The sequence below is a fragment of the Podarcis raffonei genome, chromosome 1, assembly GCF_027172205.1.
Source record: "Podarcis raffonei isolate rPodRaf1 chromosome 1, rPodRaf1.pri, whole genome shotgun sequence".
Classification (NCBI taxonomy): Eukaryota; Metazoa; Chordata; class Lepidosauria; order Squamata; family Lacertidae; genus Podarcis; species Podarcis raffonei.
In genome coordinates, this window is record NC_070602.1 from 91,420,878 (window position 1) to 91,448,000 (window position 27,123).

Sequence of the window (27,123 nt, forward strand, 5' to 3'; positions counted from 1 at the left end):
CTGTGATCTTTCAAGCAGTTGCAGTCATGGATATAGCCGAAGGCTCACAACACATACAGCCCAGAGCCAGCAAGAGTCTATGTGCCAAAGAAGATAGAATGATGGACTTGGAGCAAGGGGGAACCTGGCTTCCAATCCCAACTTAGACATAAATCTTACTCTGTGGCACTGGGCAAATCACTATCCTCTTAGGATATTCTTTCCCCCAAAGGTTACTGGTGATAAAAGGGAAAAACACTATGTGTGTCACTCTGGTCACTTTGGAGGAATGGAAGAAAACAAATGAGATTAATGGAAGATACATAAATTCAAGGTGAAACATTATGCTGGTATTGGGGATCTAGGCCAATATGATTTGGGTCCAAGTAATGGGCCACCCATGGGTGGGATGCACCATCGAATCTGCTTGTAGTCTGTGACTGGGCTTGTTATCTGGCTATATCTGCCTTGGGGTCACTTCTTTATTGGGATGCACCTTCTCTTTGACTAGGAGCCATGGTGGTCTGGTCAGGCTAAATCATTGCTTCTGAAGCCACAAAATGAGGGGATAACAGGAAGGCCATTCAGTCAGTGTTGGAATGGACTGAAGGTCTATTTCATTCTACTGAACATGAAGGATTTCACATAAGAGGAAATCAGGTCATCTGGCCCAGTGTTGGTTACTCCTACAACTGCTCTTCAGGGTCTTAGGCACAGGTATTTTCCTAAACTTTTATCTTAAATGGAGATTTGAACCTAAGGGATTACTTTAAACATGTAAAGCATGAACTCTGGTAGCATGAAAGAATGCTGGGGCAGGAGTTAAAGCCTTGTGGACAGTGTAAGCATGAGTGACTTAGTTATAACCACAGAAGCTTCTAGGCGGAAGATGCAAAAGAGGTGGCACAAGTTGATCACAGAGAGATACGTTAATTAATTCTTTTGGGGAATTTATCCCAAGAATAACTCAAGGCTGGCCTCAAATATATAATAAATTTGACAGAAAAAGGCAGGGGGAAGAGATCAATATTTCCAGACAAATGGGTGGATTTGGGCATAAATGCCAGTTCAGCTGAGGTCTTCAGGCAGGTTACTACCCTCTATTCTCTGTCCCTTGCATGTAAAAGCATTACATTAAAAATGGGGTTAAAGAAAGGATAAATAAATTTATATTATAAACCATGGCCCTAAGCACTACATTTAATTATGTAAGTCTTCTGCCATCAGGCATGATATCCACTCTGGGCATAGGGCGAAAAAGACATGAGGATGGGTCATTAACATCTCACTGTGCCTTCAACAGTTTCAAGAATTAAACATTCTTTTACTCATCTAGACTTCAGAAGTGTCACTTTTTTTATACAGATAAATGCATTTCAAGCATACGCTAATTTTGCTAGATGTCAAACCAGTGAACACTCTAGAGCTCAGGAAGACCTTGTTTTAAAACTTAACTGGACCAGAGGCCTCTCTTACAGTCCTTCCTGTCGTGGGGGGCCCAATAACCTGGGAAGGCGGAGTCAGTTTAGGACCTAAGGATGCTAAAATGCATAGCCCAGGCATACGCAAACTTGGCCCTCCAGATGTTTTAGGACTACAACTCCCATCATCCCTGACCACTGGTCCTGTTAGCTAGGGATGATGGGAGTTGTAGTCCTAAAACATCTGGAGGGCCGAGTTTGCCTATGCCTGGCATAGCCAGATATTAGGTCTTTATGTGGGTCATACACTAAGGGCTCCCTGTGCAAGCCAGCCACAGCAACTCCTGACACTCTACTTACATGGCAATTAGAAACTCCCAGTCCTGGTTAGGAGTGAGCTACAGTTTGTTGATTCATCAGAGCCAACTACAATTTGTGATTGTCTGCAAACCAGTTTGTCTACTCAGATGAAGTGGCAAACTACAATTTGTAACAATATGGGATTGGAAGTTTCTGACTCTACACGAGGGGTGAATCAATGAATCAAGTGAAAGCTTCAGATCTCTCTTCTGCCCTGGAGGAGCAGAAAACAGGGGGTAGCTGGCAAGCATGTCTCAATTAAGTTATAGCTTACAATCTAGTCTGAGCTTATGAATATAGTATTCATTTTGTCTGCTTCACACTCTTCTAGCCTGCTGGTACTATGCTCTCCTTAGGTGCAGCAACAGCCATCACTATTGTATGTCTATTTAGATACAGCACCAACTGTAATATGCAAAACCACTTTAAACTATGGTTTAAAATTCTGGTTTGTTGGTTAATAACAAACTATAGTTCATTAATTGAGTCAAGGAACAAAATGGCAGCTAAGTTTCCTTTACCACAATTTTGTGTGATGTCTAAATCAAGTACAGTGCTTTACATGTAGTGATGCTATAAAGGAACTGTATTTTGGGAAGCAATGAGATTATCTCAACATTGATCATCCTGGGCCTTTCAGAAATTAAATATGCATCTGGCCCAAATGCTGTTGCAAAAGGATGTTTTAATTGATGGTATGGTCCAGGCTGTATTTATCTTGCAGTTCCTGAAAGAGCTGTAGTGTATCTTGAAGATGTAATTAATGAAAAAGGCTTAAGGATGTCTATAACTGAAATTAAAATTCTGCTTTGCAAATATCAACAAAATAGCCACACTGTAAAAAGAATGAAAAGCAAGAAAGAAGCAGTTGTTAAATAAACGGTTCTCAAAATGAGCTTTAATAAGAGATTCTAAGGGAGACTATATAGACTCACAGAATCGTAGAGTTGGAAGGTATCCCAAGGATCATCTAGTCCAGCCCCCTGCTTAGCTTTGCAAATGTGCTAGCAGTTTTATTGCTGCACCAGCCCAACTCCCTTCCAATGTTCCACCAGTGGCCTGGTGGCCTTAATTCTCAACCTCTTGCCGTAAAATGAAACTGCAGCAACTGTTTTAATTTTGTGCAACTAATCCCTGTAGCACAGCCACCAATATGGTGAACTACACATCCAACATGATGCTCTTATGACCATGACCAACATTTGTCACTGCCATTCAGACCAGTAATTCTGAAAATCCCTGCTTTCTATTTCATGTGTAGTTTGTTTGTTTTTTAGTTTCAATATCAGGGATAGCCAATATGGTGCATTCCTAATGTTGCTAGACTACAGCTCCCATAATCCCTGTCCATTGGCCATGCTAGTCAATTCCTCCTTGAACAGCAAGGATTTGCTAGAATTTCCAAATGTTCAATTGTAATATTTCCCAAAACATTAACAAACATGTGCATAATGAACTGTGAACCGCCACATACACTCTATACTGTCAATACGGCTCATACAAGTTTCTCAGCCTTAGCTACAAACTCTTATATAACTGGGGACAATCTAAGAATTATCTGTCAAGGCCACACTTGATGACAGATTAAAGGAGTATCATCCAGCCCAACCTCATCTTTGTTATAGAAGGATATGGGTAGAACTGTTTTCTGTGTTTCTGAAGCTGGAAGAGAATTTGGTCTGGGCTTCCACTCTGCAATTGCCAAACTTTTTAGGAGGGGCTGGCAGGGGGAAGAAGTCTGTGTTTCATTTTTCTTCGCAGATGCAAACGCATCTTTGTCGCACGGCAGCAAACCTTGCCGTTGTTTGTTCTTTGCTACCCAAAGTCTTTTCACGATTTCAGAGAAGGGCTTCCATCAAGGGACAGGCATTGTCTCCAGTTGTCAATATGTTTTGGCTCTAGCTGTGGAAGTGACCCCTGCTTCTACTCATCCTCTTCCCTACATTATCAGGGGAATTAGCTGCTGGTAGAGAAGAATAAAAAGCTAAAAGGGAAAGAGGGAAGTTGGCTTGCACAGCCTGGGATAAAGTAATTTTGTGTCAGCCTCCCTCTCTCACTCAGGATCTGGAAGCTGAATGCAACTCAGGGCTAGGAAACAGAATAAGCTCTTTGTTAGGAAAAGAATAACTAACTCCTCAATCTTTCCTGTTGGGAGATGCTTCTAAGGAGGAATGAACCTCTGCAGGGAGTTTATTATGTGTACATGAGAAGTGTGCCTCCTACCGAATAACAGTAGGGAACAGCTTTCTTCCTCTTACTCTGTTTCCCGCCCTTCCACTACCTATTCCTTCATTCCCCCAGGTCTGCCACCCCCACCCCCAGTGAAAAGCCTTACAATACAAAGGAACATTCAGGTAATTCGACTCAGAGTCACACAAAATTACACCCCACCCCCTTCCCTATAAACTAACAGTGTGTGGCCTGTGTTTCATTTGCAACTGTAAATGAAACAGGCCTACAACTGTGTTTATAATCCCCCTTAATTGAATTTCTGTGACAAAACCCAGAGACGGTGTTATTACCCTCAAGTTAGTACTAGCCGTGGTCTCCTGGGCAGTTAAAAAACAAAACAAAACAAAAATGCAGGGCAGTATTGACTATAACAAAGTTTTATTTTTGTATCAGTATCTTACACACACATACACACACACACACACACAGAGAGAGAGAGAGGGGGGGGGGAGTCTTGAAATAGTACCATATTTGTAGGATACAGAAAATAAGCAAGAAGGGAAATGAGAGCAAGTACAGTGGTGCCCCGCAAGACGAATGCCTCGCAAAATGAAAAATGCGCAAGACGAAAGGGTTTTTCGGGTTTTGCGTCGCTTCGCTAGACGATTTTCCCTATGGGCTTGCTTCGCAAGACGAAACGTCTTGCGAGTTCTTGTGAGTTTGTTTCCTTTTTCTTAAAGCTGCTAAGCTGTTAATAGCCGCTAAGCCGCTAATAGCCGTGCTTCGCAAGACGAAAAAACCGCAAGACGAAGAGACTCGCGGAACGGATTAATTTCATCTTGCGAGGCACCACTGTAGTTCATGCACGTGTCTGCAATAATATCTTATTCTGTGCCTTCCCACACTGGGCCAATTCACATTATAACTTTTACATGGCATATATTATGAAACCACCACATTTCATTTCATTTTTGCCACGTTCAACTGTCTTGTGAGTTTTCGCATGTCCCATACTTCAGAAAATTGTCCACACAGCAGGAGGTAACCCATGACCTTGAGACATCATCACTCCCCCCCATCAACATGTGGCTGCTTCACCATGTAACCATCACACAGTATGCATTGTGTCAATAAGCACTTGGTTCAATAAGACATTACCATTCCCTTATTCCATTTAATTCAGTGGGAGAAGAAAAGGTCATTAAAGTGCAAAGTACAGAAAGCTAGTAATTCCCTAACAGGGGGTGGTCAAGCCACCAACAGCAGATATTAGAGTCCACTGCAAAAATAGTAATTAACACAGAATCTCTTTCTGGGTCAGAGCAGCATATTAACATTGCATCACGAGAGAGAGAAAAAGCAAACTTTTTAAGGTAGGCCCCCATAATACAGTGGTACCTCGGGTTACATATGCTTCAGGTTACACACTCCGCTAACCCAGAAATAGTGCTTCAGGTTAAGAACTTTGCTTCAGGATAAGAACAGAAATTGTGCAGCAGCGGCGCAGCGGCAGCAGGAGGCCCCATTAGCTAAAGTGGTGCTTCAGGTCAAGAACAGTTTCAGGTTAAGAACGGACCTCTGGGACGAATTAAGTACTTAACCCGAGGTACCACTGTATGGTATTTGGTGTATTTTAATGGCACCATCTGTACAAGATGGAAAGGCTTGGCAGAGGCAAGGCAAACTCAAGGCAAACTCAAAACAGTAAACTTGGATAGGCTTCTGTTTTGATTTAGGCTGCACACACAGCATACATCTAAAGCATATGGCTTTCCTAAAATAATTCTGGGAACTGTAGTTTGCCCCCTCACAGAACTACAATTCCCAGCACCCATAACAAGCTACAGCTCCCAGGATTCTTTTGGGAAAGCCATGTGCTTTAGATATATGCTGTGTGTACGCAGACAAAGTTGGTCCAGTGTAAGTTTTCAGGGAGAAGCAGAGCAGAATATTCTGAAACTTTCATAAAGATGTATCTGCTGAAAATGTGCATTCCTGGACTTACAAACCCACAGCTGCTTAACACTCACGGGGCTCTTCTTAAATCCAGCTCCCTTATGTGGAGGAGGAATGGTAATATATTCATAAACTACGTCAATCTGACTCACAATGCAGCAGAGTTTTAATGTCAGTACTGTGCCACAGCTGAAATAGCCTACTTTTACTTGTACAAGGAAGAACTATTCCTATTGTTTATGGCATTGCTCTAAGAAAAGATCATATTATTTGAAACAGCGTCTGAAAACCGGAGCATTAAAAGAAGCCCCTTGTATTATGGAAGTATAAAACACACTTTTGCAAGCTGATGAAAATATGTCCATAGAATTACTGAAAACATGTCCATAGAATTACATCATCTTAGATTATGGGATGCAATTGGAGTTTTAAACAGCAGTACCCAGGCCAATGGAGGAGTCACTGGCCCAAGCTTGTTAATTATAGGATTTGAAGTCCAAACAGCCTCTCCATCAAAGCTACACCATCAGGGGGCCAGCCCCAAGTTGTTTACCCACATTCATGTTGATTTTGGTCAATTACAAAATGGGTGGGTGGGTGGCAAGAGGTTTTCCAATTTGTTTCAAATTAGTGCATGCAACCCAGTGGTGTAATCATCTGCACATTCTCTGATTTGCCGTCCTGGCCCATGCTACATCGCTTGCCACATGTCCGTGATGTAATTAAGCCATGCATCAGTAATTAACATCACAACGTTTCAACTGTGGGATCTCACTGGATACATAACATCACCCTAAATTATTTATGGAAGTCCCTGCCAGCTGCAGATTCTGCAGAGCAGCTGTATCTCCTCAAAGCCAAGCAGCTAGACTGCGTGTACATTCGCTAGCATGAAAAGGAAGAACTAAAACACCTTGGCGAACCTTTAAACAGAGTAGTTTCTTTTGAGACTATTCTCACAGGAACATGGGACACTGCGATCTCTTGGGGGAGGGCCATAGCTCAGTGGTAGAGCATCTGCTTTGCATGCAGAAGGTCTAAGGTTCAATCCCCAGTATCTCCAATTAAGGCTGGAAAATATTCCCTGCCTGTCAGTGTTGACAATAATGAGCTAAGTGCACCAATGGTCTGCCTTGATATAAGGCAGTTTCCTCTATTTCTAATACTGTATTAAGAATCTCTAGCAGAAACTATAGTGTTTTAAATATATATATATATATATATTGAAAACATTCAACCAAAATATCTCATCTTTTTCTCAAATAAGAGCACAATATGTTTATGGAAAAATTCAGTTGGGGGGGGTTCCAGGGGAGGGGGATGGAAGTACTATACCTCTTTTCTTCCCTTTACATGGTTCCAGCCGAAATTTACTCCATGGTTCCAGCCGAAACTTCCAATTCAACAAAATGCATGTGGATCAGCCAGGGTTTTGCACAAGCAGCAATATTCATCATCAACATTTTGGGCAGCCCCCTTCTGTCTTTCACTCAGCTCTCTCTATTGGCTTAATTTACCCTCACTGAACTCAGCACAAACAAACATGAATGGTTGCACAGCATCATGTTGTCATCCCACTTACTGCATGAGTCCTAATTTCACAGGGAGCACCCGCATGACTAATCCAGGAAGAGAATGTAGTAATTAGAAGGAAAAACCAACGGAGAAGCAGCAACAGTTAGTGCAAATATAGAAGTCGGCAGGATTTAAAAAGGTAAACCCTCTCACAATTAAAGGTTTTGTTTTTTCATTGTTGTTTTAAGCTACTACTACTGGTTCCCCCTCGAACATGAATTTAGACTAAAAAATAGGAACAGGAGAGCATTCAGGGAACTCTGGAGGATAACTTTGTAAGGCGAGAAACCCTCAACCAGCTGTTGAGCACAAAAAACACACCCTTCCAAAGAGCCAATTGGCAAGAGTTCCACTTCTCAAATAGGGCTGTGTGCACAACCCTTGCTGTTGGGCTGGGCTGGGGAACCGTACATGGTGCAACCGATTCCCCATCCAGCTTTGGGGTACACAAGCCGAAGCCTGCATTCACATGCATATGGCCCACAGCCAGATCAGTGAGCATTCAGCTATCTTTTCTAAGAAACCTTCAATTGTCACTAAACTACTCAAAACTTTCTCCTACTTAGATCTTTTTGCAGTGATTGCTTGCTCACACCTGTACGTGTGACATTGCTGATTAACTCGGAAAGCCTTCTCTTGCCAATTTCTCCATGAAATCACTCTGGGGCTCACAGGTGATGGGCTGAGTTATCACTTTTCACCCAGCAGTTCTCAAAACATCTGCAGCTAAAGTGTAGTGGGGGGGGGGAGAGAGACCACATTTCTTTAGCTCATGGATGGAGAACAATATCCCAGGATATTGAAAAACTATTTGTAAAATGCAGCAACACTTTCCAGGGCTGGGCCAGCCCCAAAGCACAAAGCTAAGGTAGCTATTTACAGGGCTATAAAAATAAACAACTAGCTACCAAGGGGGTGGGAGACCAAATCTAGAAATTAAAAGAATGCTTAGTTCATATAAACATTTCTCCCAAAATGTCTGGCAAATTCATTAACTATTCCCAATGGAAATATCATCAATAAAACAAATATACTCTCTCTGTGTGTGTGTGTGTGTGTGTGTGTGTGTGTGTGTGAGAGAGAGAGAGAGAGAGAGAGAGAGAGAGAGAAAGCGCATGCCTGCACACACTCACAGCAATAAGTGGAGACTTCAGTCATCAGTTCTCTGATATCTTCCTTTGCACTTGTCACATTTAATTTCTTTTCCCACATTAAGTCACTTTCCCTTTCATTTAACAGTCTGTGCAACTTGCCAAAGAACTGCCAATGGACACCTCATTTTACAGAAGAATAGGCCAATTTTACCAATGAGGAAAGGCTTTTAATGTACCATGGAGACAGTACAATGAAGTGTGGTAATTTGCCTGTGTTAATGATGTTACTATGCACGGATTAGGAAAAACAAAATCTTGAGTGGTTTAATGGTACACAAACCTTGTATGGCCTGTTGCATCTGAAAACAGACAGCAGGAAAAATCTGTGTCCTGGGATGGCTCATAAAAGTGACTAAAAATAAGAATTTAATAGCAGAGTCACAGAGTAACAAGGCTACTAAAAGCTGATTCACACATTCATGTACATAATTCAACTTGCATCTGAAGTGTGAATTTTCTCCACAGAAAAGCATTATGCTATCTGTGCTGATGTCAAATGATACAGAAGCTCTAGCTGGGTTTGCTCTGCAACCGTAGTTGAAGAGAAAGAAAAATCAGCATTTGATGTAGCAGTAATCAAAGACTAAACATGCAGGTGTGAATTCACCGTACTCTAATGATCAAATATCACATAACGGCAGACCACAACATAATTAAAACTTAGGACTTTATATAAAAGTACTCCAGATGTGAAAATTTTCACTTATTTGTGTGATCCCTAAAAGATTACCAAAATGAGGGAAAGTGTTCTTCTGTGGAGTGGATAGATAGAGAGGAATAGGGAGAACCCCCAGCAGAGTTAAAAGTCACAAAAGCAGGGAGCGGTGTGATTTAGGCTGTTAAAGCTTTAATAGCACATTTAGCCCATTACCAGAGTTTCCCTGATCCTACCCTTCTTAGCACTGAACAGACCACACATCTTAGTAAGTTTAAAATGTTTTACTTACAATGTTCCAAAGGTTAGCTTCATGCATTTATCCATGCAACAGAAAGTAAACACATGCAAAAAACTTGGGAAACAAAATATAGTGAAATACCTCCAAGTATGCAGTCTGAGCTAAAAGCAAGCAAGCACATCATATGGTGAAAGAAAATGAACAAAGGAGGAAACTTAACTTCCTTCCTTCTAGGTGAGTGGCACGACCTAGCTGAGTCTAGGAATACAATTCTATGCTCTTAACCCCTTCATGCATTAACTAGCCCTAAGCTTGCTACTTGTGTTTCACGACAACTTCCCACAGTTTCCTCACAGAGGGCAAAGTATTTTTTTTAAAGTAACACCCCCCCCCAGTTTTGGCTCAGCCCTCAGCTGCATAACTTAAAGGGGGGGGAGAATACTTGATGTCACCTACATCCCTGTTTAGTTCAAAAACCTATTGCTGACTTTTGTCCACAACAGCCAGCAACATCTGCACTGCAGACTGCTTCTAAAGCTTCATCAATATCAGAAAAAGTCATTTTTCACAACTTTGATTCTTCTGAGACAATAGGACAGTGCCTAAAAATGCAGGGATGTGATTTGGCTCCAGCAATTGTCTCTCTCTCTCAAAAAAAAGCTCCCTTAAAAACTAAACATCTGTGAATAGAAACAGCATTTTCTTTCCAATAAGCAAGTTTGGCACTATTTCTTTTTTAAAAAATCATAATTTTATCATCAGGGTTTATCATCTACTCCCATTGTGTGTGTGTAAATGTATAGCTACACAACTCACTGAAGATGTAGTTCAAACCCATGTACGACACACTTCAATTAAACACTGAAATGTTTAGGATAGAATAGGATTTCCTTGATTCTTGCTTTAAAAATACATCTTGGAAATAATGAGTAGTCTTCAATTCCTCCAAATCTTTAGAACCTCATAAAATATTATCCAATGAATACTCTTCTAGTAAATGGCATAGAGTTGACCTTTCAAGTAAATATATTTTAAAAATTCTTACTGGTAGTATAAAAAGTATTCTGATGGGCTGTTATAGGTCAGTTATAACTCAGCAGATGTTAGTGAACTAACGGCCAATTCACACATTCAATTTATAGGATGGGGATATTATGGCACAAAAAGATCCTCAAAATAGCTGCTCTACAGTTCCAAGGATCAACTAGAGTTATTTGTATGGCACTGGTTCCCATATAGTTCTATCTATGTTAGCCATTTGGGACGCGGGTGGCACTGAGTGTAAACCACTGAGCCTTGGGCTTGCTGATCAGAAGGTTGGCGGTTCGAATCCCTGCGATGGGGTGAGCTCCTGTTGTTCGGTCCAAGCTCCTGCCAACCTAGCAGTTCGAAAGCACCTCAAAGTGCAAGTAGTTAAATGGGTACCGCTCTGGCAGGAAGGTAAATGGCGTTTCCGTGCACTGCTCTGGATCGCCAGAAGCGGCTTAGTCATGCTGGCCACATGACCCGGAAGCTGTACGCCGGCTCCCTCAGCCAATAAAGCGAGATGAGAACCGCAACCCCAGAGTCGTTCGCAACTGAACTTAATTGTCAGGGGTCCTTTACCTTTAGATTTTTATGTTAGCCATGCCAATGTAATTCTGATTTAATCTGTAGTTTCTGGTACAAATTTATATGAAGGAGGAAAACATACTTTCCAGAAACAGCAACATATTATATTGTGATCCCTACCATTTAATTCCTCTTCCTCCTTTACCATGAATAAACCACAACCAAGTCTACTATTTTATTAATAATTTTTTCCCATACAATGTGGTACTGAAAACCAGAAATGGGTTTCTGCAAGAAAAAGGCCCAAACTTTACTTGTTTTGATTCCACAGGGCAAATAATTTTTGTGCTTTTAAAAATGTTTTGAGTGCATAATCTTTAAAATACCCATCAGGGAAATGAGCCATAGGGTGTGTTTAATGAATATTCATTTAGAAGCTTGTATTTTGTTTAAGTAATCACACATACAGATTAAAAGATAATTGTGATACAGATGGAACAGTAGATATCAATTTAGCAAATGTTGTAATTACCTCAGTTGTTATTTTATTTAGGAAGTAGGTGTCAGAGAATGATGATTGTGGATCAAATTCTGTGCATATACGATGAGTTGTATTCAGTGGTGTCCTTCTGCTGGTGAAAAACTCTTTGATCCAGCAGAGGCTCCCATCAGCAGAACCGGGAGGGAGACTATTTTAGCCAATTCACCTCCGCATTGGAAGCCTACCACACCACTTTCCATGCTGTCCCACAACCCTGAAGTACAGGCTGAAGGTGGGGAGGTGCAGGTGTAGAATGAATATGCAAAACGTCACCTTCCTTCCTGAATCCAATGATGGAAGTCACATTGGACTGAAGGGTTTTCCATCACCACACAAATAGCATTGGATAAAACCCTAAATTCTTACCTCCTTCTGCTATTCTATTATACAGCAGAGTTTTCTATATCTCAGTGTTCTGCGAAACATTCAAAACACTCCAACCACCTCTGTTTATCAAAAAACAAACAAACCCAAACCTGTATTTTATGTGTTTCCATGGACATGGAGATATGTGGGGCATAAATATGGATAACTAATGTCTGGAAAGTTTGGGAGAACCATCATCACAACGTTTTAAAATGTCGCTGTAAGCTTGACTTGCAAAATCCTGTCCTTGTTGGCCACAGACTCATGTCCATGCCAACATGAAGTTGCTTTTAGCCCCACCACTGAAAATGTTCTACATGTTTATATTTCTGGCTTTTACCTCACAAAAACTGCAAGTAATTGTGTTATTCCTTATATCTCAGCATTACTCTCAGGAGAACCCAGAGCAGCTAACAGCAAAGACACAGTATTAAAAACAAAATAAAAGTACATCAGAAGTGAGCATTAAATACAAGTCCAAAGAAAAAGACAAATGATGTCACTCTTATTGTGCTCCATAGGCCTGTTTGAACAAATAGTACTGAGTTGCCATCTGGACAGATATAATGTGGGGGATAGTCTGATCTCAGTAGTGAAGGATTTCCACAGCTGTGACACTGTCATTGAGAATTACTCTTTTTCTTCTTTCAAAATTATTGTAATCTCCAATAACTGAAGAAACTGAGTATCCAACTAAGTAATACTCAGGATAGATGCACTGAACTCAAAGGACATAACTTCATTGATTTCAATGAGTGGATATAATTAACACTGAATATCATAGAGTCAAGATGAATGTGTGTCATATGGTGTAAGATACTGATTCAGACAGGAGCAGCCAAATTACTGTGTGCTGAGAGTGACTACAAAATAAGCCCAATCTTCCCACGCACATGGCTTCTGAAGCGATCAAGGCCTAAAAAATCACTTCTTCCCTGGATGTAGACAATAGGCACTCTTACAAGTGAAGCATCTGCAAGTTCATGACTTCAGTTTCTACTTAACTGTGGAAGTGGCTGAGGAATTAGTGTATTACTCTGGGGAGACAATAAAAATCAACACAAGGTCTGAAATGCTGGCAAAAGGATTCAATTACAGCATTATTTGTATTTCCAGTTCTCCCCCTATTGTGTTCTTTCCTTGTGACTTTTCCCAAAGTCTCCCTTAAGCAAAATAGTCTCACCCATTGATTAAAGCACAATTTTCAATGGGCCAGTGATTGAGTTATCTGATAGCTCCTGATGAAAGCCATCAACTGGGACTGAAATAAAAGGTGGAATCGATGGGTTTTTCATTACAAGATATTGACTGTACTGAGTTCCTGAGTGAACTAAATAGAGATCCAATGAGTACATTAAGTAAGCAGCACAGTAAAACACACTGGGGGATAAACTGACTAAAATATATACTCAACCATTTAATTCATGCATATTAATTGGAGAGGTGGTGATTTATTAATTGGTTATCTAAACGGATAGCCCCACCTACATTCCAAAAGCCAAGAGTAGGTAACGACAAATTAAACATGTCACATTCAATTAAAATTTAACAAACCAATGAGAAACCCAAACTACATTCAAAACTAAACCAAATATCAAAGTCTTAATATATATCCAAGCTTTGGATTACATAAAACTCAAAGGACAGCCCTTAGATATCACTGAGCAGCCATGTAAGTATTCTTGACCCTACCTGACTTAATGAGGCACTTGCTATAAATGGCAGCATTAATTAAATCCTACTCAATTTCTATAATGTAGTGGTGAGGCATCTTGCTGCAACTCAATTTTTCTGAAATCACAAACAACCTGGGCAGGTGGGTGGGAATGCATCCCATTGTAGCCACTGGTGTACACTGGTGTCAAAGAACCAGAAGAGGTGAATATCATTGGTTCTAATCCTCAGGCTCTGCTGCCTTGGTAACATGTGGAAAGAGAGAAAGAGTGAGCAGAAAAACAAGTGGCATAAGAGGAATGTCAGAGACAGAGAATATTGAAGGAAGCTGAGAAATGGGTGGAGTCAGAGATGATGATGATGATGATGATGATGATGATGATGATGATGATGTATTTATACCCCATCCAATTGTTTTATTATTATTATTATTATTATTATTATTATTATTATTATTAATACCCCGCCCATCTGGCTGGGTTTCCCCAGCCACTCTGGGTGGCTCCCAATAGAATACTAAAACCATGATGAATACATCAAACATTAAAAACTTAGGTCTTTCAGGATCAGTGTTATGTGGTCTCGGTGGCCACTCCCAGTCACCAGTCTAGCTGCCGCATTATGGATTAGTTGTAGTTTCCGAGTCACCTTCACGTAGAGTACACTGCAGGACTCCAAGTGGGAGATAACTAGGGCATGCACCACTCTGGTGAGACAGTCCACGGGCAGGTAGGGTCTCAGCCTGCGTACCAGATGAAGCTGGTAGACAGCTGCCCTGGAAACAGAACTGACCTGTGTCTCCATGGACAGCTGTGAGTCCCGAATGACTCCCAGGCTGTGTACCTGGTCCTTCAGGGGCACAGTTACCCCATTCAGGACCAGGGAGTTCTCCACACCTGCCCACCCACTGTCCCCCAAAAACAGTACTTCTGTCTTGTCAGGATTCAACCTTAATCTGTTAGCCACCATCCATTCTCCAACCAACCGCCTCCAGACACTCACACAGGACCTTCACTGCCTTCACTGGTTCCGATTTAAAAGGGATGAAACTGAAGAAAGAACATGCCTGATACTCTGTTCACATACAATCCATGATTTGGGTCCTCATCATCTATTTAATAACTGTGCATGAACCTTGGGAAGAGTTAGTCATTTGGATACATTGATCACATGACTATGCCCTTTACCGCTAGATATCATGTGGTCATCCAAAAATTTCACTGCCTATCACTGGTTCCAAACAGAGCCTTTTAATTGTATGCAAGATTGTGCCAGAGAGTAAGTAGGAAGGTGTGAGACACAACGAACAGGGCCAGCCCTACAATTAAGCAATAAGGAGACTGCTTCAGGTGGCAAATGCTGAGAGACAGCATGTGTTCCTTTCTTTGGGAGGATACAGCTATATGTACAACACAACCTGCTCTACACCCCCATAACTAACCTGCTGTCCTCAGATACAACAGCCAATCTAAGCAACTTCTATATGTGGAATATTAGAACAGTGGGGGTGGAGAGAGAGAAGAGATCTTGTCTGCCTCAGGCAGCCCCTTACAACGAAGCATATGAGACATCTACAGCTAAACTGAAACCAAAGAGATTTCTGTGCTAATCTCTCCCAGTTCACACAATCCAAGGAGGATGTGTTTATGAATGACACAATACAAAGCACAAACTTTACTCTCCCCCCCCCCATGAATGAGATGCTCTTTTTTGGGTTCTTCTCCACTGCTTCAGGTTTCTTGCTGTAACAGCAAACCATCTGTGGAAGAAACTACCATCTAGACAGAGCCTAAGTCAAAGGATTTGGAAACAAAAGTCCAAATCTAGAAAGGGTGTCATTACAGTTTTAAAAATAGAAAACTGGTTTTCTCAAAATACTCACTGTCTTTGCATCACTAGCATGTCATTTCGAGGTCCGTGCTCTCTTGTAATCCTGTTGCAACCTGCAAGAAAAGAAAAGCACAACGAAAATAAAGAATGCTAAAAATAGCAGAACAGAGTAAAAATGTAATGGATGTTATGTCATTCTCCTCCAACATTTAGCAAATGGAAACAGAGACACAATTCTATTCTGAAAGCTTAGCCATTCTTCAATCAACTGTCTCTTCCTGATGGTGTGTTGCATGGTGTCTTGGCGCTGAAGCATGCCAAACCGTCTACAGCCAAGATGTCTCCACCTTTGACGCACAAGTTTAATCTCAGAGCGGATGAAGCTGGAACTTGGGAAAATGACAACTCTACTGCAAAAAATGCACACAACAACATGTTTTTAATAAGGCACCTCCCCTCAAAAAAAACCTCAAAAGCAAATTTCTTTTGTACCAGAGACAAGTATTGGAAAATACTAGGTTCCTGGTAAACAGGGGGAATGTATTGGAATTTATAAATCACAGATACACAATAAAAGGCAGTTATCTGTGAGTTTCTAGGAAGTTTCCCTTTCTCCAGTAAAGTATTTCCAGACACGCATTTCCAATCCTACATTAATTTTGCTTTGACTTCAGACACATCCAACACTAGGCAACTTCACAGACTAGGGAAAACACGGCAGAACTTCCTCTATCACTGTGTCTATGTTCTTCCTTCTCCTCTCTAAGGGTTCAACAGAGATAGTTACCATGAGATAATGATCCCTGCCTATAAGAACTCTTGCAGACCTTGGGTCACTGTGTTTCAGTATGGAACTATAAAATCCACAACCCTACATACTAAATTTCCTAGGATGCAAGAGACTTTATATCACACACTGCAGACTGTTGTTTGAACAAATAAATCAAAGGTGGGGACCCTGTGGCCTTCCAGATGTTGCGGGGCGGTTACATCTCAAACCACCCCCATTTTATGGCCATTGTTGGTGGGGCTAAAGGGAGTTGAGAGGCCAACATCATATAGAGGGCCACTCACTCCCCCAGCCCCGATAAAATGTGAGTTCTGGGATTCTTATCTGAAGGACTGTGCAGAACATTCTGTAAGAAATAAGCTCAATTCATTTGGAAGCTTGCTGTTCTAGCTTTTGGCCAACATGTTACTTGCTGGAAAGTTTCTAGCACACATCAAACTGTGGTTACGTGTCGTGGTTTGTTCTGCAGAAAAATACAAATTAGTTAACATGCACATTCATTCTCAACATCTAATTCTTAGAGAGTTATCTTCCTCCACACAGGAAACAGAAACATATGTGACCTTTGTATTGTATCCAACTCAACCAAACACAGCTCATTTAGAATTTCATCGCGTTCTCAACGGTGATTCAAAGCACTTGGCAAATAATCTTAAGGAATAAACAAATCTGAGAAAAATGTGAAACTCTCTGATGACCATTCAAGGAGCAAACACAGCCTGCATTGCAGCTCAGTTTACCAAGGGCCTCCAATTTTTCAAATGAGATTGTACTTGGAGAACAGAGTATTAGAATCCAGGTTGGGTTGGGATAGTACATCTGAATGTTGCCCCACACCAAAAATTCCCTGTCTACAGAAAGCTTGCTTTAGGAAAAGAAAGGTTCTAGCCTAGGCTGGTCTCCAGTGTGCTATTTTTCTATGAACAGGTTTTGTTTTGGTTTTCTTTACACAGGGGAACTTTTAGAATGTAAAATTTTCCACCTGCACTTTAAGCCATCACATGATTCTACTGACTCTTTGATATGGATACAAGCCTGAAGTGCAGAGAAGCTGCTGTAATTTTCTGTGAGTCTATAATTGTGCTTGATCTCTCAGGCAGTTTACCTACCACAAGGTGCTCACATCAATAGAACTGTACAATGTGAACAAAACAAACTTGCAGTTAAAATAATTCATATACAAAGCAGATAGCACCTAGATATGGGCGTATGTAAGCTTCCTGAGAACAAAAACTGCAGAACTAGGATAGCAAATGTATCTTGGGCAACTCCTCCATCCACAGATCCCCCAAACAGGGAGAAGGCCCACTTTGTACACAGGCAATTTGAACTTTAATCACCTTGAATTACGCTTGACAGCAAAAATGTGTCTGAGCATTACTTTTCTGGACCATTCTTCTCCCAAAAAAATGTTTCTTGTTCATTTCTGCAGCAGTTTAAGCTTCACATCAGTTTTCAAACATAGCCCTGTGTGGAATACAAGACATTAATAAATCCTGGAGCCTTCAGTCTTTGCAGAGTCAATGTCTACCTTCCAACCAGAGTCTGCAACATACAACCTACTTTTAATTTTGAAACCATACACCTCCTTCCAGCAACTCCTGCAGCCAAGCCGCTGCCAAATGCATTCCTCTGCTTTACTTTGGATCATATCAACGAGGCCAAGAGGGAGATCTTGTCCTCTGAGCAGCCCAGGGCCTCCATATACACACCCCAGGTTTGCACCCCAGAGACCTCCCTTTGGTGTTGCTAACTCAGCAAAAACAATGTGGAAGGCAGCAGTATGAGTTACCAGACTCTGGATCCACAGCAGGTCCATCGTCTCTTAAGGCACACAGATGCTAACAGCAACCAACAACAACATGCCCACTTTCAGCATTTTTCTAGGGTGTCTTCAGGAAAGCTGGGATTACTGAAGGTCCTCCTCTGCCCCGGGTTAGCCCAGGGCAAAGCAGCCAAAGGAACATAGCGTAATCCAAGGCAGGCAGAAAGTAAAGTTCCAAAAGCAATGATCGAAGTTCAAGAAGTCCAGAAGAAGCAGGTAGAGGAATCCAAGATGAACATGAGGTCACATTCCAAATGTGCATGGAAAGAGGGCAGAAGCTTACTCTGGCAGGAACATCTCACATTAAGAGAAGTTGCTCATAAAATAGGCTACAAGGTGACCCTCATATATTGTTTACTTGTGGCCCTCCAGATATCACATAAGTGTAACTCCTGCCATCCTTGCCTGGGATAGATGAGAGATGAAGTCCAGAACATCTGGAGACCACAAATTTTCCTCCTCTGCTTAAGGCCTGGTGGAATTAATTGGCCCATGGACCCATGAGTAGCTCAGTCAAAAAGCAATACTTGGATTACAGCCAAGCAGCACCTTTGAGAAATGTAGCTCAGTGTGTCAGGTGATATACAAAGTGTTGAAGGTAGGTGCTGAAAGCCCCTGTTGAAACACACATGTGCACCAGAGTCTTCCATAGGTTCTGGGTCTTTTCTTTTGAAAGCTCTACAAACTAACAGCTATAGAAGACAGACAGACAAGAGACACTGAGACTCTGATGTATTATTATTAAACATTTATAATATGGAAATTCCCCAACAGTCATACATCCTACTCCTACTTCTCCTAGTACTATGCCAACTAAGTAAATTATTTTACTTAAATGTGACAGTTTCTGGCTTGAAACATCAAAAGACATACCAGATAAGAAAAGGATAAGTAGAGGATGAGAAAGAAACAAGGGATGAATTCACTGAAATTATTCAGTGGTTTAGCATTAATTGGTTTGGGACACAACATTTAGGCGAACAGCAATGAACTATTTCCAAAGTAACAGATTGTAACACTCCTACTAAAGTAGAATAATCCCTTACCCCACGCACAGCTTCTCACTGTTACTATTTGAATATTGAATAATCGTGAAGTGCCACTGAATGCAAGAACATCATCTGGCTCGGTGACTTTTTGCTTTCTGGTTAGAGAAAAGGAGAAGCTTCAAGCAAAAAACAAGTAAAAAAAACTATGGCAACATATGGCTCCGAAAATCTCAGTCGTGATCTCTGCCCACCCCTAAAGCAAACTAAGGCCCCAGAAACAGGAAAAAGTGCAATGCTTTCAAGAAAAAGCGCAATTCAGAGTGGTTTTATATGTCTGGTTTTTATGTCCGTCTCAAAGAGAACACTTGTGCAGAGAAAGACCAGGGCTATTTTGGCAACATAGCTCTAGTTAGAGCACTCTCCCTACTGGGTATGTTTTGCAGCCATACACTCATGGGTGCTTCAAAGATGAATCTCATTTCATTTCTTCATAGAGCTACCAGCTTGGTGGATCAATGGAATCCTTGCACATAGTGTATCTTGATTTCAGTAAGGCTTTTGACCATGTCCCCCAATATATTCTTGCAGAGAAGCTAGTAAAATGTGGGCTGGACAAGGTCACTTAGGTGGATTTGTAGTTGGTTGACTGAACCAGCTGAGAATGCCAGTGAGAACCAGTGAGAATGCTTACTAACAGTTCCTCATCATTCTGGAAAAAGTGACACATGGGGGACCACAGAGTTCTGACCTGGGCCAGCAGTTGTTCAACATCTTTATCAATGACTTAGATGAAGGTCTTGAGGGGATGCTCTTCAAATTTGCAGATGATACCCAACGGGGAAGGGTGGGCAATGTCATCGAAGACAGAATCGTGATTCAAGATGACTTTAACAGATTGGAGAACTGGGCCCTAACTCCCAAAATCATATAAGGACTAATGTAAAGTTCTGCATCTAGGCAAGAATAACCAGGTGCACAAATATAAGATGGGGGGGGGGGACCTGGCTTGCCAGTAGTATATGTGAAAAAGATCCAAGGGTCTTAGTAGACCACAAGTTTAACATCAGCCAGTGTGATGAAGCTGCAAAAAAGCTAATGATATTTTAGGCTGCATCAACAGAAGTGTAGAGTCCAGATCAAGGGAAGGAATAGTACCACTCTATTTTGCCTTGGTGACACCACACCCGAGTCCTGTGTCCAGTTCTAGACACCACAATTTAAGGATGATATTGACAAGCTGGAATGTGTGCAGACGAGGGCAACCAAGACGACCAAGTGTCTGGAAACCAAGCCTTATGAGGAACGCTCGAAGGAATTGAGTATGTTTAACCTGGAAAAGAGGAGATATCCTAAAGGTCTGTCACATGAAGGGCTGAGCAAGCTTCTTTTCTCCTGTTCCGGAGACTAGGACCCAAATCAATGGCTTCAAGTTACAAGAAAGGAGATTCCAACTAAACATCAGAAAAAACTTTCTGACGTGTGCCTTCAACCAGAAAGGCTTCATAGGCCATGTTGTATTAATATTTAAGCAACTGGTAACAACCAGCAAATCCTGGCAAGCATCTGGAAAACCTATTGATTTTTCTCAAGCACCACCAAAACATTATTGGACCTGTTTTGCTGCTTTTGTGCCATCAATTGTTATAGACGCTTTTCTAATGAGTTGTATATGTTATTTGATCTTTTGAATTTCCTTTTATGGCTTTTTTGTCACCTCTTTGAAGCTATGCTTGTGGGAGAAAAATCACAAAGATAAAGAAATATGCAAATGAGTCGGTGTTATTTCCCCTCCCCCTCCCCACCAAAGCAGTAATGTTCCATTTTACACTGGGAGCTAAGTCACCTTCCTTATGAACTCTACGGCACTTTTCATGAATTGGATGGGCATCTTTGCATAAAACATAAGTTGACACAAGGCCTTGCTTTCTAGCCCGCGTATCTGAGACGGTTCCTTAGATACCAGTGAAAGCCCAAAGACAGGTCTTGGCTCCCCAAACCCCTTTCTTTGTAACACTTTTACACAAAGCAAGAAAGACGCTTTTGCAACAAAAGTGATGAGAAATGGAAAAAATATTGTCGTCGTGCTGGGTAACACGCCAAACCATCTGGAGACAAAGTCATATAAGGGGGCCAGGGGGGTGAAGGGGGGGAGAGAGAAAGCCTGCTACTTATTAGGCAGCCAGCTTAAAACTGATGATGTGATTGAATGAGATCCAAGGTTGTTGTCTTCCCATAAATCACACTCATGTTATACTTGGCTAGAACGGATGTGGTAAACTTGGGGAGAGCCCTTTTCTTCAGCACACTCAATTACGGGAACAATAAAAATACCACTGAGGCAAACCTATTTGGAGAGCAAATACAATCTGCCAGCAGCTCTGAAATAAATAAATAACTCATCCACAAAAATAGGAATGCAAGCAGACACCCAGTTCTAAAATGATAATTTCTCTCTCTCTCTTTCTCTCTCTTGCTTTGCCTTTTCTTAAATGCATCCTTGGTTAAGTGTTAATTTGTTTCTCCTTGTGGGTGTTTGATGTTGTGAGAATTAAAACCCAAAATATGATTATGCGTAAATTAACTAGTCTGACATGCCAAAGGTGATCAGATGAGGCAGTTGATGTGTAAAATGTGTGTGTGTGTATTATGAGTAATAACAATAATAGAAAAATTGTCCTGTCAAATCAGGCATAGCCGTAATAACAAGCCAATGCATACGACAGTAAAAACTGTCATTTCCACAGCTATTAATGTAAATTGAACATTGGTAGCAGACACTGGCAAAGGGAGATAAATCACGCTTAGTTATATTTCAAAATATAAGTGTCAGAGAACTCCTTTACCCCCCACCTTCTTCTCTCATTAGGAACCTTCCCCCTGTCAAACAGTTCCACGTTGATTCTGTCACTTCTGCAGTAGAGAACTCCCTGATGAACTGATTAAGTGACAATTTCATACTACTAAACATGGCTAATCTGTGCAAAAGAGCGATGAAAAGGAATCGCACAACCAAAACAATTCTTCTATTAATGTGAAACACAACTGATAAGATTTTTTTGGCCATTTTTGAGGAACACAGTTTCGCAAGGGAGGCTATGCGGCATGTAGCCAAGTTATGCAAGAGGATGCTGTGTAAAACCAATCCCCCCACATCCAATCATAAGCAAGGGCACAATAAAAACATCACAGAAGACAATAAATGCTGTGACTGATCAGAAAACTCACCCTAGTCACTAGTTAAGTTTTTGGTAAGATTTATTTTACCTCATGCTCATAAACCAGGTTCTTTTATTTGTGGCTAGGGGAGAGCTGAAATGGGGAGAGGGCTTGCTCCTCCATCAGACCCATTCGTTACAAATATCATCCTAAGACCCGTTTTCCTGTCCTAAAAGGGACAACCTTCATCTTTCCAAATCAATACCTTCCATGGGCATTCACTATAATTCCAATAACCTGGTTGCCCTACGCCTCCTTGGAGAAACTAGCAACCAGTCAGCTAGCTGGCTAATCTACTCAAAAAGCTCAGCAAGGGCATATTTTAGAATATAGAATGATCAACAGTTGCATTAATAGTAGGTCAGGTGCCAAGGTGCTTGGTGGTCATGGCTCCATCTTGCTAGTAAGGTAAAGGTAAAGGTACCCCTGCCCGTACGGGCCAGTCTTGCCAGACTCTAGGGTTGTGCACTCATCTCACTCTATAGGCCGGGAGCCAGCGCTGTCTGCAGACACTTCCGGGTCACGTGGCCAGCGTGACAAGCTGCATCTGGCGAGCCAGCGCAGCACACGGAACGCCGTTTACCTTCCCGCTGGTAAGCGGTCCCTATTTATCTACTTGCACCTGAAGGTGCTTTCAAACTGCTAGGTTGGCAGGCACTGGGACTGAGCGACGGGAGCGCACCCCGCCGCGGGGATTCGAACCGCTGACCTTTCGATCGGCAAGTCCTAGGCGCTGAGGCTTTTACCCACAGCGCCACCCGCGTCCCTATCTTGCTAGTAGTCTTGCCTAAAAACCCCAGTCCTTGAATCATTTCACAGCCAACGCGTTTGCTTTCTTTAAAGGGGCGGGGGGAGGCAGGACCACACTCCTTTCATATTATGTCTTACTGTGAAGGGAAAGGTGTTTTGGGAGAAACTTACAATAACCAATATTATGTTAATTTTTATGATGAACAACTTTGTTTCATTAATTTTTTTATTACAGCTATGGATTGTAGGAAAGTTGTACCAAGTAGCCATCCCCCCCCCATGTCCAAAAAAGTAACATTTCCGTTACAAGGAATAAAAAACCCATAAATTTCATTCTTTGTCAAGAAAGAACATGTCTTTGCAATAATTATCAACATAAAAAACTCTGGGTTCCATCATACCCGCACGCTGAAAATTGAGGTTTTCTAAACCTATGTTTTCCAAAAAAGTACATTTATTAAAAAAAAATTAGGCATTTATAAAATCTTTTGAGTGCTGATGTATTTTTTCCTGAAATCCTCATCCTCTTGTTGAGCTCTGTGTAAAATTTCAAAGAGATCTCATACTTGGTTATTGAGAGAAAAAAATAAAATGTACATGTGCCGAGGGTCTTAAGAGGGACAGGCAACACAGATTTCACGAAACTTTGGAGTGCTATAAAATTAAAACCATTTGAGACAGAGGGAAAGAATTTAAGAGGGTTTCTTTCAACCATAAGGGAAGGGTGTACACTAAATTTCATCAAAATCTGAGACGGTGGGTGACATGACCATGTTGACATGACCCAGCATATTGCCACCTCATGTAGCTGCCTTACTTTGCCTATTGGTAGGGCTGAAAATCTGAAGAAGAAAAGGTGAAACAATATTAATCCTGCAGAGAAAATTCAGGCTGTTAGGTTAATCAGTGCTACCCATCTTTCAAACAATATAAAGCAGTATAACTTTCAAAAGCAGCAGCTCACCTGATTTTTTTTGAAAACAAAAACTGTCTATCAGGAATCAAGAAGTAAGTAAACATTTGGAAAGCATTCCTCAGAGAGCAGAGGTTTTTAGATTTGAGTCACAGGATCCATTGAAAAGAAAAATTGCTTCTGTGCATTGGGACGATGCTTTCCCTTCTGAGAACTTTATAAGAAGAACTGAATGGAGATAATCTCTTTACAAGATGTATCCATATGGTAATTCATTACTAGGGATGAATGTTGTTAGGCTGTTTTTCTTAAAAAAAAATACTTCAAGGTAGTTCTGAAAGTGAGAATAGGGGTCAATACAAAATAACCTACATGGCAAATTGCTCTCCTTGTGCTTGCATGAAAACAATAGGATTCAAAAGAAAATGAGTCACTTCAAGCATTATATCTCATGTTGTACATTTAGTAACATTAAAGTATGGATTCAAAAAGAGCAAGCACAAAAACATCTTGTGTAGTTGCACTCATTAAGGAATCAGGACTGGCTACAACTTTCTGTTGAGTGTGTACTGGTAGTCAGATTCATATTGGCAGCCATATAATGTATGAAACATTCTGTAGAAATACCAGGCAACGTAAGAATCTGCCTTATACCAAGGCAGAACACTCAGCATTGTCTACTACACTGACTGGCAGCACCTCTCCAAGCTTTCAGACAGACTTCTCTCCCAGACCTACTTGGAGATGCCAGGGGCTGAACCAAGGACCATTGCATACAAACCAGTTACTCTTCTACTAAGCTACCATGAGACCAAATATCAGATCTATCCAGGCCCCAGCAGTTCTGTATATTTAAGTGGAAATACATAACTGTGGAGCAGCTTTAGTCATTCACTGCCTGCTTTGAACAATAAGGGGATGGGGGAAGACACATGCATTATATCTTCAAAGAGGACTAAGGCTATCCATGGTGCTACACGGTGAGCAAAATAATTATGATGCTCATAAGAGATGAGGCACTAAGACAAAGAACCAAAATCCCAGTTCATAGGCTTACCAAGACTGGTAGAACAGAAGGCACCTATGCCTCCCTTATAACACACAAACACACACACACACACACACACACACACACACACACACACACGATGTGACATAGATGCTTCATACAAAGACCGATTTTAACTCCAGGGTGGGAGAATGTAGCTCAGCTGCCGGAAGTTTTAGAAACTCTGCTTTGCACCATGTTTTCCCCAAGATGTCAACTCGTAAGTTAGAGATAGTAATAATAATAAACTGAACTTGACAGGCAAAACGAATCCCTCTCAATAAAGATATTAGTGTATTTGGATAACCATCAAGGAGGGCCCTTACTTTATGCTGAGCAAAGCTAAAGCTTGCTTTTCAAAGGAAAGAGGGGGAGGAAGAATGATATTTCACACACAAAGTTGTGGAGGAGAAAGAAAATGAAAGCCAAGAAGGTTTGAAGTGTGAGAAATTCTGTGACAATTTCAGTGGGACTATTTAGACAAGACTGAGGATTTGCAGCACTGGACCTTCATTTTGTGCTCTTGATAGGTTTACCTTTCAGGGCTCCAAGCCAGAATTCTGCAGGGACAGTTGCCTGGCTTCAGATTCTATTGGTTAGATTAATCTGCAATAGAGTTTAAATGCACTGTAACACTAAATCAAGAATTACAAGAAGCCCTCCTCCCTGGAGCCCAAGCTTTTTCATTTCCTTTCCTAAAGCGATCCAAGTTTGTCCAACTTACAAGATAAAGTTGATTCAATTAGATGGAAGAATAGTTTGGGAAGGCAGGAGTTCTGTCATCTCCTGAAAACAGACTTCCTTTTGCACCTTCAATTAATAATACATGCATTTTGCCACAAGCTGTTTGGGATTTGCGTGCTTTATTCTGATTGCAGCATTTGGATTTCTGCAAAATGTGAAATACTTATTCTCAAAGGTCAAGCAGCAAAAGAAAAAATGCATTATATAAAAATGGGACACAACTAGAAACCCCATGAAGGAGAGGCAGCTGTGCAAAATAGAGGTTCTACCTCATAACTACTCATTCCAGTGCCATAAAATAATAAAAGTAAAATCAGACCATATCCGAAGAACTTTTGCAGCCATCGGGAGCGCCTAAGGTTTCTCTACTGTTGCAACAAAATATCAGCCGTGGGTCAGTTACTATGAGAGGGACTTTATAAACATGAGCTAAACAATCCACAAATAGCAGCCTTTGTCCTAGCAAATTTCACTTCCCTTGAGCTCAGTTATTTGGAATTCCACTCCTTTGTAAAAAGGACTGAATCATACAGAGAACTCCATTGTGGAGCAAGTGCGTTTTCTGTGGCTGAGAGGCATTTTCCTTTCGGCCCATGGAAGACTAACATTTTTAATGCTAATGAGGGATGGGGATGTGCCCTGGGAGATGAACATACTGTGCATATCCCCCCGAAAAGAGTTTTGCCGCTTGGAAGTAGCATGAAAATAAAAGTAATTCCTGCATGATGTGTGTCTTTAGCCAGATTGGTGTCTCTAGCCAAAATGCCCGTCAGAGTACCCATCAGACTACCAAATACACCCCTGCTCACATTGTTTTCTCTGGGTACCATCAAGAAAGATTATGCAGTATTCTCAGATGCCTGAACAGAATATAATCAAGATGAGTACAGGAATGACTGACAGCTAGAATAGAAAACAATTTCCAAACAGCTGCTGGAGTAATTTAGAAGTTTAGGATGAAAATTCGGATCCCTGGAGAAAATATGAGGAAGACAGAGCTACTTTACTTTGACATCAGTAGAGCTGAAAGTGAGAACTACTCTTTCATGTTATTTCAGGTCAAATCCTTTTCTTTCATTCTCTTATCGATATCTCTACATCAGAGTTACATATCCATAGCCACATCTTTAGATCTGTGATCTTTCAAATGATGCTTATGCTCTAAGAAATCTTGATGCTCTAAGAAAGGCTAATCTCTTTCCAGAAGACAGGCAGCAGAAACCTTTGAGTTTGTTCCTGGTTTTGCCAATGAATTTTTTTTATCATTCTCAAGTCAGAACAGTCATGCAGATTTGCCTTTCTACATCCAGAATGATTAAAAAAAACAAATAACACGCCCTCTAATACTGTAAAAATACTGTGAGCAATACACA

At 41.1% G+C, this 27,123-nt stretch overlaps 1 protein-coding gene across 11 annotated transcripts in view; it reads right to left on the reverse strand.

The window, feature by feature from the left end:
- The window catches only part of SEMA5B (semaphorin 5B), a 354,034-nt gene that overhangs the window by 223,050 nt on the left and 103,861 nt on the right, over positions 1-27,123 (reverse strand). For 9 of the 11 annotated variants that reach the window (XM_053403821.1, XM_053403884.1, XM_053403902.1 and 6 more), the window contains one exon: positions 15,528-15,588. The exons of the other annotated variants lie outside the window; for them this stretch is intronic. The gene's annotated coding sequence lies outside the window, so the exon portion shown is untranslated. The remainder of the gene's footprint in view (positions 1-15,527; positions 15,589-27,123) is intronic. 11 annotated transcript variants of the gene reach the window in all.